Source organism: Paroedura picta, chromosome 2, assembly GCF_049243985.1.
Source record: "Paroedura picta isolate Pp20150507F chromosome 2, Ppicta_v3.0, whole genome shotgun sequence".
In the NCBI taxonomy this organism is placed as follows: domain Eukaryota; kingdom Metazoa; phylum Chordata; class Lepidosauria; order Squamata; family Gekkonidae; genus Paroedura; species Paroedura picta.
Window position 1 is genome coordinate 111,975,575 of NC_135370.1, and position 11,893 is coordinate 111,987,467.

Here is an 11,893-nt window from a genome sequence, read left to right on the forward strand (position 1 = left end):
ATCTGGGCCAAATGGTGCCATATATTGGTATTTTAATTAGCCCAAGTCTGCATAGAGTCATCTCCAGGCAGGGTTTAATATAATGCCTTCAGCAGTTTTGGAAGGTAAATTCCAGGGGATACCTTTTGATGATAGATTTTGTCCATGTGGTGCTGTTGACAGAAAGTTCACTTGATGTTTTACTGTGTTTTTTATGAACCTCAATGTAAATTTTATATCAGGAGCCTTTTAGCTAAGGAAAGTAATCTCTCTGATTCAAAAAGACTCTATAGTTTCCTTGTTGACACAATGCCATAGATAACTGAAAAGCTTGCTACATTTCTAAGGAGTGTTCAGTTGGCTCGTCAGAGTGGTAGTTATGAAATTAACTGAATTTCTATTTGTTATATGTAACATGTCTCATCAAACTGGACTCTCTTTTCTGTATAATGCCAAGATCTTATGTAGATAGGTAGGTACTCGCATAGACAAAATTAGAAGATAAATAGGAAAAAATTGTACATGCAAGGGACTCACAAGGACTTCCAGGAAGCATCTAATTTTCTCATCTTCTATTTCCCTTCCTTAAAAGTCATATTAGCCCCTCTTTTTCCAGTTTCCTTCTCTTTTTGCCATCTACAAGTCAGCTTTCCTTTATCTGCCTCCTTGGTTTCAACTTCCACTCATTCCCGCCTTCTCTCACTGGGAAAATGTTGCACAGTTACAGCCACTGGACCAGGCTGGTCCCAGCTGTGTTATGTCAGCCACCATATCAGGCACAATTGCACAGTGGGGAACCCAGTAGGACTTGTGGGGATACTTTGGTTCTCCTTGATCCCCCTCTACACACTGTTTCCTCTTTTCTTCCTCCTGACACCCTCATATACTTACCTTTCCATGTTTCCTTTTCTCCTTCCTACCTTTCTTCTTCCACTTAATGACTGCAGGCTCAATTATATCTAGCAGAATACATAGAGATTATTTTGTTCCTTGGCATATAAAAGTAACAACTAGAGATCACAAGAGTTTTCTATGAATAAAGTCCCAAGCGAATAATAAATTGTTAAAGATGTGCCCAAACATCTTTTTTTGTTTGGTTTCAATTTGCTAGAGGTTCAAAAGATTGCCTTCTTTATTCCATTTATTTGTTTCCAATAGTTTCAATGGGAACCCAGTTTCCATCTGTAACTTTGTTGTTTTCCATTTAAATTGGGATGGGAGAAACAAAGTTAGCTCCCCTTTCCTAGACACTTTTATCATTTCTGCATAGGAATTCGTCCCCTGGACAGCCTCTTGTTGCTTGCAGGTTTTAGTGCTGCTTCTACATGATGTCGGCATCAAACCAGTGTTCTCAAGTGGTTGGCATGAGTTTTCCTCCGATTTGCTCTGCAATTAAGAAAATCGCCAAATCTTGATTTCCCTCTTCTTGTCACACTGCAATCCGGGGAGCAAAGAAGGACAAGCCCGTCTGAAGGGGAAAATGCGCAACAGTCTTGGTGTTGTTTTGTCTGCCTTCGCACCCACCCTGCCATTCCCATTTCCTGATTGAATTTTATTTTAAAATAAATGGTGTGGCCCATGTTGCTGGAGAACCGCAAAGCTACATGCCTCAGTACAAATAAAATGTTCTCTTCATTGTGCATGGTAATATTGGGATTGGGCAGCTAAAACACATTCCTGTTTGTGTTTTCTGAAAATGGGGTATGAACAGGGAAAGAGGGGGGTCATGTGATGAAACAGCCTTCTCTCTACTAGTCTGGCATGCATGTTCTTAAATCTTTACTTTGAACACACAATCTTTGGGGTCCTGTTACCATGGCTAGCCTATCAAAAATCTACCTGAACATTAAGAGACACCATTATATAAAGAATTCCAGAAAGAATCATCTAAGGGAATATTTTATTGTTGTGGCATGAGCCCACAGTAATGCGGAAGTTTAAGTTTTTTTTTTTAAATGCTTTACTGTTGTGGTGTTTCCACCTTAACAAAATGAAAGTGTTTTTTTTTTAATTCATTTTGGGGCTCATGGGGGGGGCAGCAGTTTGAGTCCCAAAAACAACCACTGTGAAGGGATTGGTGGGTTGCCATGTTTGACAAACTGAGAAGCAGGGGGAGAAGTTTGTGTTGTTCTCACTGCTGGTTTCTCCACCGCCTCATCAGGAGGTGAAAAGATGCAGTGAGGTGATTGGAAAACACAAGAGGGGTCTCCTGTCATGAAGCTTGCTATACACTGTTTCCAATCACACCTTTGAAAGCAGGAGGTGGGGCAAGATTTATGCCTCCATGTGGAAATGGTCTCTGAGTTTGTTTTAAAATATACCGCTGCATAAACATCTGCTTTTATAAGACACGAATAATACTTTGCCTATTGGGCTGGGACCAGTGATCCATCAGTACAAGAAGCTTGACTCTTTGCCCTATTCTACTACACAGCACCCTCTTCCAACATAAGGATGGTTGATTCCTGAGGCCATGAGACCTTCAGAAACTAATCAGGAGCACTGAATAGGTGGACAACTGGGCAGGTGATGCTATAAATTAAGGAATAAAGGGGCGTGATCAAAAAGCACTATGCATCTATGGTTGGATGCATAGGTGTTTAAATGGAGAATTATGAATTTTTTTTAACAAGAAAGGGAATTGGTTGCCTGGCTTGATTGACAGGCGAAGAATTGGCAGAGCAGAAGGGAGCTTTGCTCACATCTCAGCCAGAATCACGGAGCTTGACGCTGCTTCTCCTGACCAACCCAGTCTTCCTTCTCCTCCCCTCCCCTCCCCACTGCCTGATGCAAACACTGCAGGAATAATGTCTTCCTTTTTCAAGTCCTCATGCACTCTCTCAGCAGAGGCAAGATGGAGAAGATCTCAACAACCCCCCAAGCTGCCATTTTCTCTTGCCATTGCCTTATGATCAAGCCCTCCTCCTCCATACACACACACACACAAACACAACGTGCCAAAGGAGACTATGAGTTTTATTTTTAAAGACATGGAGAAAGGGGATTGGTTGCCTGGCTTGATTGACAGGTGGAAGAGAGTCACATATAAACTGCATTGCTCTCTTCTGCCATTTCAAGCAGGCGATGTGAAGGAGGAGAAGCATGAAAAGGGGGCAGAGAAGAGTGAGAGGAAAAAGGTGAGGAGGGGCCATGAGGCGTGATTATATTTAGTGTTACGCCATTTGTGTGGCTTGACACTATTTTTACAGATGTGCGGAAGTTGCCTAATAGTATACCCTCAGTTCAAGGCAAGCGGTGGCAATCTTCTTTAAAAGTCCCACTTTTCCATGGCTCTGAACCAATCCTTGGTATCTAGACTTCATGCAAATCTAAATTATTGTCAGCCAATCAGAGCCCATGGAACTCCACTGGATGGGAGACTGTAAGCCTCGGTCTTAAGAAGAGAGAAAACATATTTTTAGACAGCATATTTTGTGGCTCTGGATGTCAGCATCACCTTAGCCAGGTTTTTATTTGGATTTTAGTTAAAGTTTGGGAAGAAAGCTTAGTGTGGCAAATAAGCATTCTGTAAGGGCCCACTATTCCTAACTGGTGTGCATAGATTATGTGGAAAGGTGCTCTGTGTGAGAAAAGGGCAGCTCTGAACCTATTGAGTCAACCTGTCAAGAGAAAGCGAATCAAAACTCCCTTTAAGATTTATTTACTTTACTTGAGAGTCAGTTTTACTCTCTATATTAAAATCATCCACACATAATAATTACCTCGCATATAACTACAGTCTTGGTCTAGCAGGTTTCCAAATGAGAGGCCTTTAAGTAGTGCATAGTTTACACATTGCCAATCCTTTATTCAAAGTTTATGTCACCTTGTTTATACAACTGTAGGCAGTTAAGTTTTAAAGAAACTATAGAAGAGGTTGGGATAGGGACTGGGTGTTCTTCAATCAGGGCTGATTCTGCAATTACTTTGTTTTTTTCCAGGGTGGATCCTGCTGAATTCAGGTCGATTTGAACTCGATCTTCCTCTTCCTCCCCCCCCCCCATTGAAACAGAAAGGTGTTCTGAGGTTAGGGAGGCTCAGAAGGGGAGGGGAGAGCCAAGCCCAGAGAGCCTATTTCTTTCTTTCTTTCTTTTCTTTTCTTGAATGGGGGAGGGGGGGTTTGAAGACAACAGAGAAGGAAGGGAAAAAAAACACGAGGCAAATATCTACCCACAGAAGTGAGGGCTTCTGCAGCTTCTACAGAAAGAAAAGGGCTTCCTCTTTAAGAAAAGCTAACAGCCTTGGCTGGCTTCACAGGTTTGGCCAATCAGGGCTTCTGTACCATGGAGTCAGCTGGCCAATCAGAACTAGGGTTGTGCGATTCGGCCGCTTTGGCGGCCGTTCCCGCCGGGCGCAGCCAGCACCGCACCGCAGGGGGGGAGGGCGATGTCGGCAGCAGTGGGACAGCAGGCGCAACCACACAGGTGCGGAATTCCGGAATTCCGCGCCTGCGTGGTTGTGCCTGCTGTCATGCCGCTGCCGGCACTGCCCTCCCGCGGCGCGCTGCTAGCTGCGCCCGGCGGGAACGGCCGCCAAAGCGGCCGAATCACACAACCCTAATCAGAACTGCTCTACCATGGAGTCACCTGGCCAATCAGTGCTTCTCTACCACGCAGGGAGTGCTTTCTCATGCTTTCTCAACCGGAATATTCCAATATTGAGGATTAAAAGCACTCCTGGATATGGCGAAGAAATGGTAGGGTGACTCCGGATCAATCCTGCTTGGTGCAGAGGGAGAATTAAAATCTCCCAAAATCAAAATGGAAATCGCATTCTGTGTAGAGGGCAGGGACTGAATCGACCTGGGATTGGAATAAAAGCTCCGTGCAGTTTACACCCAGGAGGCACTTGCCTCAGAGCATTCCTCTCTCTTTCTCTCTCTTGCATGGAACCATGGAGTTGGAAGGAATCTCCAGGGTCATCTAGTCCAACTCCCTGCATTATGCAGGAAACTCACAATTATCTGCCGAGCTGCAGGGATCCCAATTTGACTCTCTCACTCCATAGCCACCACACAAGCCATCAGCATTCCTATGAGCTGAGTGTGCACCCTAGACCATCCCCTATACACATCTGCTGTTAAAAAACACAATAAACTATTCAGGAAATATTTGGTAAACAGTGTACTGAGTGATATCATGTACCTCCTTCCATATGTTTGAAGCAATTTACAAAATAGAAGACAATAAACCAAAAAAAAATATAGCAATTTAGCAATATTGTCCCCAATGCAATTGCAAGAAAGGCAATAAAAGAAGACCAGATCAGAAGAAGACCTTTCTAGAGGATAATATTTTTAAAAAAAAACAGAAACAAGTCAAATTTAATGATTTTATTGTATTCCTTGTTAAAACCTAGAATAATGTGCTTTCCTAAATTCTCATGGAAGCAAATTTTGGAGACTGGAGTTTCAACTGAAAAGGCTCTTACTCTAGCACCCTCACTTGGTGAATAATAGTAATATTGGTTGGCTTGATCTTGTCTTATATTCATACAAAGATAGAACATCCATACAGTACAGACAATCTGAATTCACAACAGGAATTTTTTAAAGAAGAATGGGGGAAGTGGTTAATTTGCTTTACCTCTTCCAAAATCATTTTCCAGTAGTTAATCTTTGAATAAAGTCAGAAAATATAGAGAGAAGGATCATTACTTTGTAAATTGTGATACCAATAGTTATATGGATTCCGCTTAATTTATGTGATATTGAATGTTCCTGATATTGAAAAATAGTATTTTACTATAATATACAATTAACTGATTATGAGACAAATTGATACCTCAGTCAGCAATAGAGAACATTTATTCAAAATATAGGCTGAGAAAGTATATGAAATGAAAGAAATTGTACAATCAACAGACTTTTTATGAAGGAAAAAAGACTTATAAATGGCATAGAAAAGCAACCAAATATGAAAGAAATACCAAGTTTGTCAACTAAGATTCCTTTTCATTTAGTTTATATGATAGTAATAGAGTAATAGATAGTAATAGAGTTCCAAAAGTTCAACACACAACATTAATCATGCACCCTCTCCCTAGGGTAGGATAAATATGTCAAATCTCTAGAGCTTTCAAGTCATGATTGGCTAATCTGATCCTAACTAGAGGATAATATTTTTAATGATTTTATTGTATTCCTTGTTAAAAACTAGAATAATGCTTTCCTAAAGTCTCATGGAAGCAAATTTTGGAGACTGGAGTTTCAACTGAAAAGGCTCTTACTCTAGCACCCTCACTTCAGGGTTCATTCCATTTATATAAAGGAAGGGTTCTGTACAAAAATTCAGGAGTGGGGTGCATTTAAAACAAGGGAGGTACCTCTGTGTGAAAACATGAACAAACCTGGCTAGCAGAAAAAGGAATTATACTGTGACTAGCTGCAAAGCCTGTTCCTAAGAACGGGCCCTGAAAGGGTTCCCTCCCCTGGCCAGACAGCTTAAGGTGGCCTTGGGCCGCAGCTCGCAGCCAGATCAAGTGGGACGGGCAGGGGCTGGGCAGCTCGTTAGCAGGGCCGAGACCGAGCTCCTTAGCAGGCAGTCAGCAGGCTGGGAGGCCCTCGTCAGCAGGCCCAGCCTAGCAGGCCAAGAGGCCCTCATTAGCAAGCCCTCCACCATGACCCTTTGCCCAGGGCCTCTCCTCTTACCTGCTGCTGGCTCCAGGCACTGAGGCATCTGAGAGCAAGGAGGCTGGAGTCCAGGGCCGGAGGGCGGGAGCTGCAGGGGCAGGGCCAATCAGGGCAAAGCTGGCTGCACCCTGATTGGCCCTATTCCAACTTGGACAGCCGGACACGTCCCACCCCATAGACTGTTTCAGAAATATATAGAGGAACAACAATGGATAAGGATGTCTGAAAATGGTCCATGTCCCTACCACAAATGATCTGAAGGGGTGTGTGACAGGAATCTGATCATCTAGGAACTGCATCATATATTCTTTCACAATTGAGTTTACTCTGAATTACTAGGGTACTCCTCAGGATCTCTTACCATTTTTTTCTTCATCCTCAGGTAATAGAGTTGGCCAACTGAAAAAATGTCAGGCATCCACCATGACCTTTTTTTTCCAGATCACATGTACATCTAGAAGACATCATTTTCATTAATAACCGAAATTGTCTAAATCTAGAATGGAAGAACTCTGTTTAGAATAGCACTGTAAACCGTGATCCTGACGGCATTTGTTTGTGAACAGGTACAAACATGGTTTGTTTGCTCTATTTGTGCACTTTCTCACTCTTCCTCTCCCCCATTACTGGTTTAGGGAAGACTTCAATCAACATATGAATAATGCTGCCTCGTCCCTGCTCTAAGTTTGCCCAAGGAGTCTTCTTTAGACAAGCAAAGTCTTGAAAACTTATCTGGATTTTGTAGTCTAAGTTTGCAAAGGGTGGAAAAATTCCCAACAGACAGAACTTCAAGAGATACTGATCGCTGCTGCTAAAACCATCAATCTTGAAAGCCAGAATTATGAAGAAACCTTAATGAGTTATCACTTTCTCATAGAACACTTCCTGTCAAGGCCATAATAGCCCACTAGACTTTAAGAGAGGAACCCTCTGGAACGGAAATATATTTTGAAGCAATCATTTCCTCCAAAAATTGTATCTTACTCTGTGGGAAAACTTTACCCTATGATGAGTTCTTCTGAACTAGTTTGGGATTATGTTTATTCTTAAATGATGTTTATTTCTGAAAGCTCCAACAAGCGACTACGTGCCAGGAACAAGAACCTTTAGGGGATTCTCAGAAACCACAGTCCCCAGTAGCACTGGTTGGTTATGCTTATTCATGTCTCTATTGCATAATTTTCTTCCTTCCACCCAGTTTTTTCTCCCATCCCACTCAAGAATCTATGCTATTAGTAATCACTATAAATATCAAAAAGCATACAAAAAGCCATCTTATTTTTATAATTGTGGTTGATGAATAAACTATTAAACACTTTAATTGATTGAAATGTGCACATTTTTAAAACAGAATTTATAAGGGAGAGGAGTGGAATTTCAAAATGCTTGCTTTTGTTCCTACTTCTTTGGTTTTTGTGCTACTGCCATCTGTCAAAACATATAAAATGTGTGCAAGGTCAAAGCATGTGCTTGCACACCCTGGTCTGTCATTGTCCTAATGAGCAAAAAAGTAGATTTCACAACATCATTTTTGCTTTCAATCTGTCTTTTCCAAGGTCTATTTATTGACCTTAAAAAAACAAGCTGCAGAATGATAGGGTGACCTGCAGTCATATTGCCAATTGTCAGATCAAAGGCAAACAGAAGGTAGATAGAACACTGTTAAATTCAGGGTGGGTGATAATAGATCTCCTAGAGCTCCTGTCTCAGAAGCTACAAGTATTCCATGACTCTTTTTTATTTTTAATATTTCCACCCTGCCTTTAATTGTGTCTCAAGGTGGCACAATTTAAGACAAAGTATAGCGATCGAGGGCAAAAGAAGAAGGGGACGACAGAGAATGAGGTGGCTGGATGGAGTCACTGAAGCAGTAGGTGCAAACTTAAATGGACTCCGGGGAATGGTAGAGGACAGGAAGGCCTGGAGGATCATTGTCCATGGGGTCGCGATGGGTCGGACACGACTTCGCACATAACAACAACAATAAAACCATCAATACTGTTTTTTATTGTTTATCTCCTCCTTCAGCATTGGAGAATACAAGCTAAAGAATGATCATCCAAAGGTAAATAAGAACACAAGCAATTTAATTTTTTTGTACTCAGAAGTCTCTGTCATCATAGCTGAATATCTGAGTGCTCGGATAGGTTAAAACGTTGACTGTTTCCATGATTTCCCCCCAAATGCTGATGATGCCCATTCTCTCCCCATTAGGCATTCAAAGAAATACAAAATAATACCCTCAATTACCCCCCCCAGTACCTACAATCTATACCACATCAACCCCCTGACAAATAAAATGACCTTGTAACATCTTCCAAACATTGCCAGCACTGGCATTTCAGTGCCCAGTGTTCCCTGGCTTAAGCAGCATAACTCTGAGGACAAAACTAGTTCCCCCTTCCCCCTCCTACTTTGCAGAAAGTTTACATTCTACAAAGGCTGTCTATGCCCCTCCCCCCCTTGTGACATCCCTTTCTAGTGGTCTGTACTGCAGCTGTTCCTCTCTAGGACAGTCGCAAAGGAGAATGCTGACCTAGATTGCTGTTCTTTAACAATTACAAATAAGAAGGGATAATCAATTTGCCTCAGCATTCTTCATTGGTAAAATGGTCTGTTAACTGGCTGCTTGTGCCAGGTCTATGTGTAGCATTTTGTGGGCTTCATGGTGGAGCCACTGCTATGAATGAACCCAAATGTGGATTTGTATTTGTACAAGCAGATATTTCAAGCTTGGCTGTGCCTCCTGCAAAAAGCCATTTTGCAGCAGCTTCAGCTATCACAGCTCTGCCTGCTTTCTCAGGCTTGGAGTCTAAGACAGTCTAAGACTCCATCAGCCTCTCCATGTCCTGTTATGCATTCACAGGTTACTGCAGAAAAATCAAGCAAAGCCTTTAAGCAACAGTGTATTTAGACTATGGTGGGCAGGGTTCATACTTTAATGGGGTGCACTGGGCCCTGCCAAGTTCCTGTGAGCAGTAGTAACCACACACTCCAACCAACATGAGCCCCTGACATCCTCCCCAGCAAAGGGAGGATGGCTCACCAGCACATGCTCCAGCCACAGAAACTGGGTCAAAAAGATCCATAAATAGCTTCAAATCCCTATTCTGCCATGAAATCTTGCTAGGACCACTTGCCTTGGACTACTTGCTTTCAGTCTCTCAGCCTAATGTACTTCACAGGGCTGTTATTTATTTATTATTGGATTTCTATACCACCCTACTCCCTTAAGGGCTCAGGGTGGTTCACAACATGGGTTAAAGTACAGAAAAATAATAGTTTATAAATTAAATTAAATATGATTAAAATAGCATCTCTCAAACCAAATGCTGTCTGACTCACTACTCCCTGCACATGCCAGCCATTTTAGTTTAGCTGCCTGATCTCTATGGCAAGTAGCATCTATCTCTAGCACAGAGAACAGCAGTGGAGGGGGGGAACTTGAAAGAAGAATAGAAGATGGATGGAGGTCCATTTTTATTAACTGCTTTGGCTTCATCTATAGGTCTGGTGGAAGAGCATCTCTTACAGGCCCTGCAGAACTGTGATAGCTCCGTCATATCCCTGATCTTGGCCTAGTCTGCACACACAGGATAATGCACTTTCAATGTGCTTTGGCAGCTGGATTTTCCTGTGCGGAACATGAAAATCTACTTCAAAAGTGCATTGAAAGTGCATTATCTATTGTGTGCAGACTAGGCCCTTGACTGGCAATTCATTCCACTGGGCTGGAGCCAGGACTGAAAAGGCCTTGGCTCTGGTCAAGGCCAACCAAATGTCTGTGGGGCCAGAGACTACCAACAGATTTGTACCTGATCAAAGCGCTGTCCAGGGAACATATGGGGAGAGGCAGTCCCTCAGATAAGCAGGTTCCAGACCATGTAGGGCTTTTAAGATCAATACTAACACCTTGAACCAAATCTGGAACTCAACCAGAAGCCAGTGCAGCTGCTGGAGGGCCAGTCAAATATGTGCCCTACATGGGGTCCTAGTAAAAATTGAGGCAGCCACATTCTGTACCAGTTGTAATCTCCAGGTCAGGGTTAAGGGTAGCCCTGCATACTGCAAGTTACAGTAATCCAGTTTGGAGGTAACCGTTGCATGGATCACGGTAGCAAGGTCTTCCTGGATTCTAATTTATCTGGTGCTGAAGGAAAAATGCCTTTCGGATCTGAGCCTCCCAAATTCCTGACAGTGTGCGAGATTGTCAGCTGCAACCCGCCTAGGTAGAGAAGATACGCCTCCTTTCCTGGACTCTTCTTACCCAGCCTAAGGACCTCCATCTTTGAGGGCTGTGTGCACATAGATAAGAGAGAGGGAATGGCCACTACTACCCAGACCAGTCACCTTAGGCCTTGCCTACCTCACCTCATTGCAGAACTGTCTATGGTTTCCTTATCCCTATTTTAAACCCCTGGCTGCTCTCTTGAGCTTTTCTTGATTTTTAAAACATAAAGGAGCCAAAGTAATGGTATTTCAGTGGAGAAGTCTCTCACAGGGAAGCTGGGCTATTTAATATTTTTCCTTCCTGCTTTTTTCCTACTCCAGATCCCTCAGCTACTTTCTCCCCCTCCCTCATGTCTCCCTTTCATTCACTGCCACCATGGCTGCTTTCTGTTTTTTTTAAAAAATCAGAAAAATGAGTCATAGTCTGCCCTCCATGGCATATCTTGGCTTACCTCCATGTAATATGTAAAATAACTCTTAGAAAGGCCGTGCAATGCATAAAACAATGCCTGTGTAACTGTTTTTTCTGCCCATAATCTTATCTTTTCATTTACGAAAAAGCATTTAAAAGAAAGTTTATGTATTCAGAATACACATCTCTAAATCTGGTCTGCTATTCATTTATATAGGACTTCTGGAGCCATACATAACATTTCAACATCACTTTTATTAAACACTTTAAGTTAGGAGTTTTACATTTTAAGAGCTGCACAAACTTTGTGCTTCTTTTCCCTCTAAACAAGAGGTTGTGAACTTTATCTCTAAACCGATTCTTTCAATATTTGGTTTCTAAAAAATCAGTAGCATCAGCCTGGTGTGAAAACCAATGTGAAAAACCCTGTTTTAATGTAATTAATACTTATTGCAATAATAACAAAAGAAACCCTGGTTATTCTCTGCCATGAAGCTCCTAGTGGGGTTTTTTTTACCAAATAAGGTAATACAGCATTACTTTGCTTATAATACAGACATGAAATATGATGCTTCAGATGGTTAGAGAAAACATATTTCATTTTTTCTTGTCCATTTCCAAGGTTCTCCCCCTAACATTTA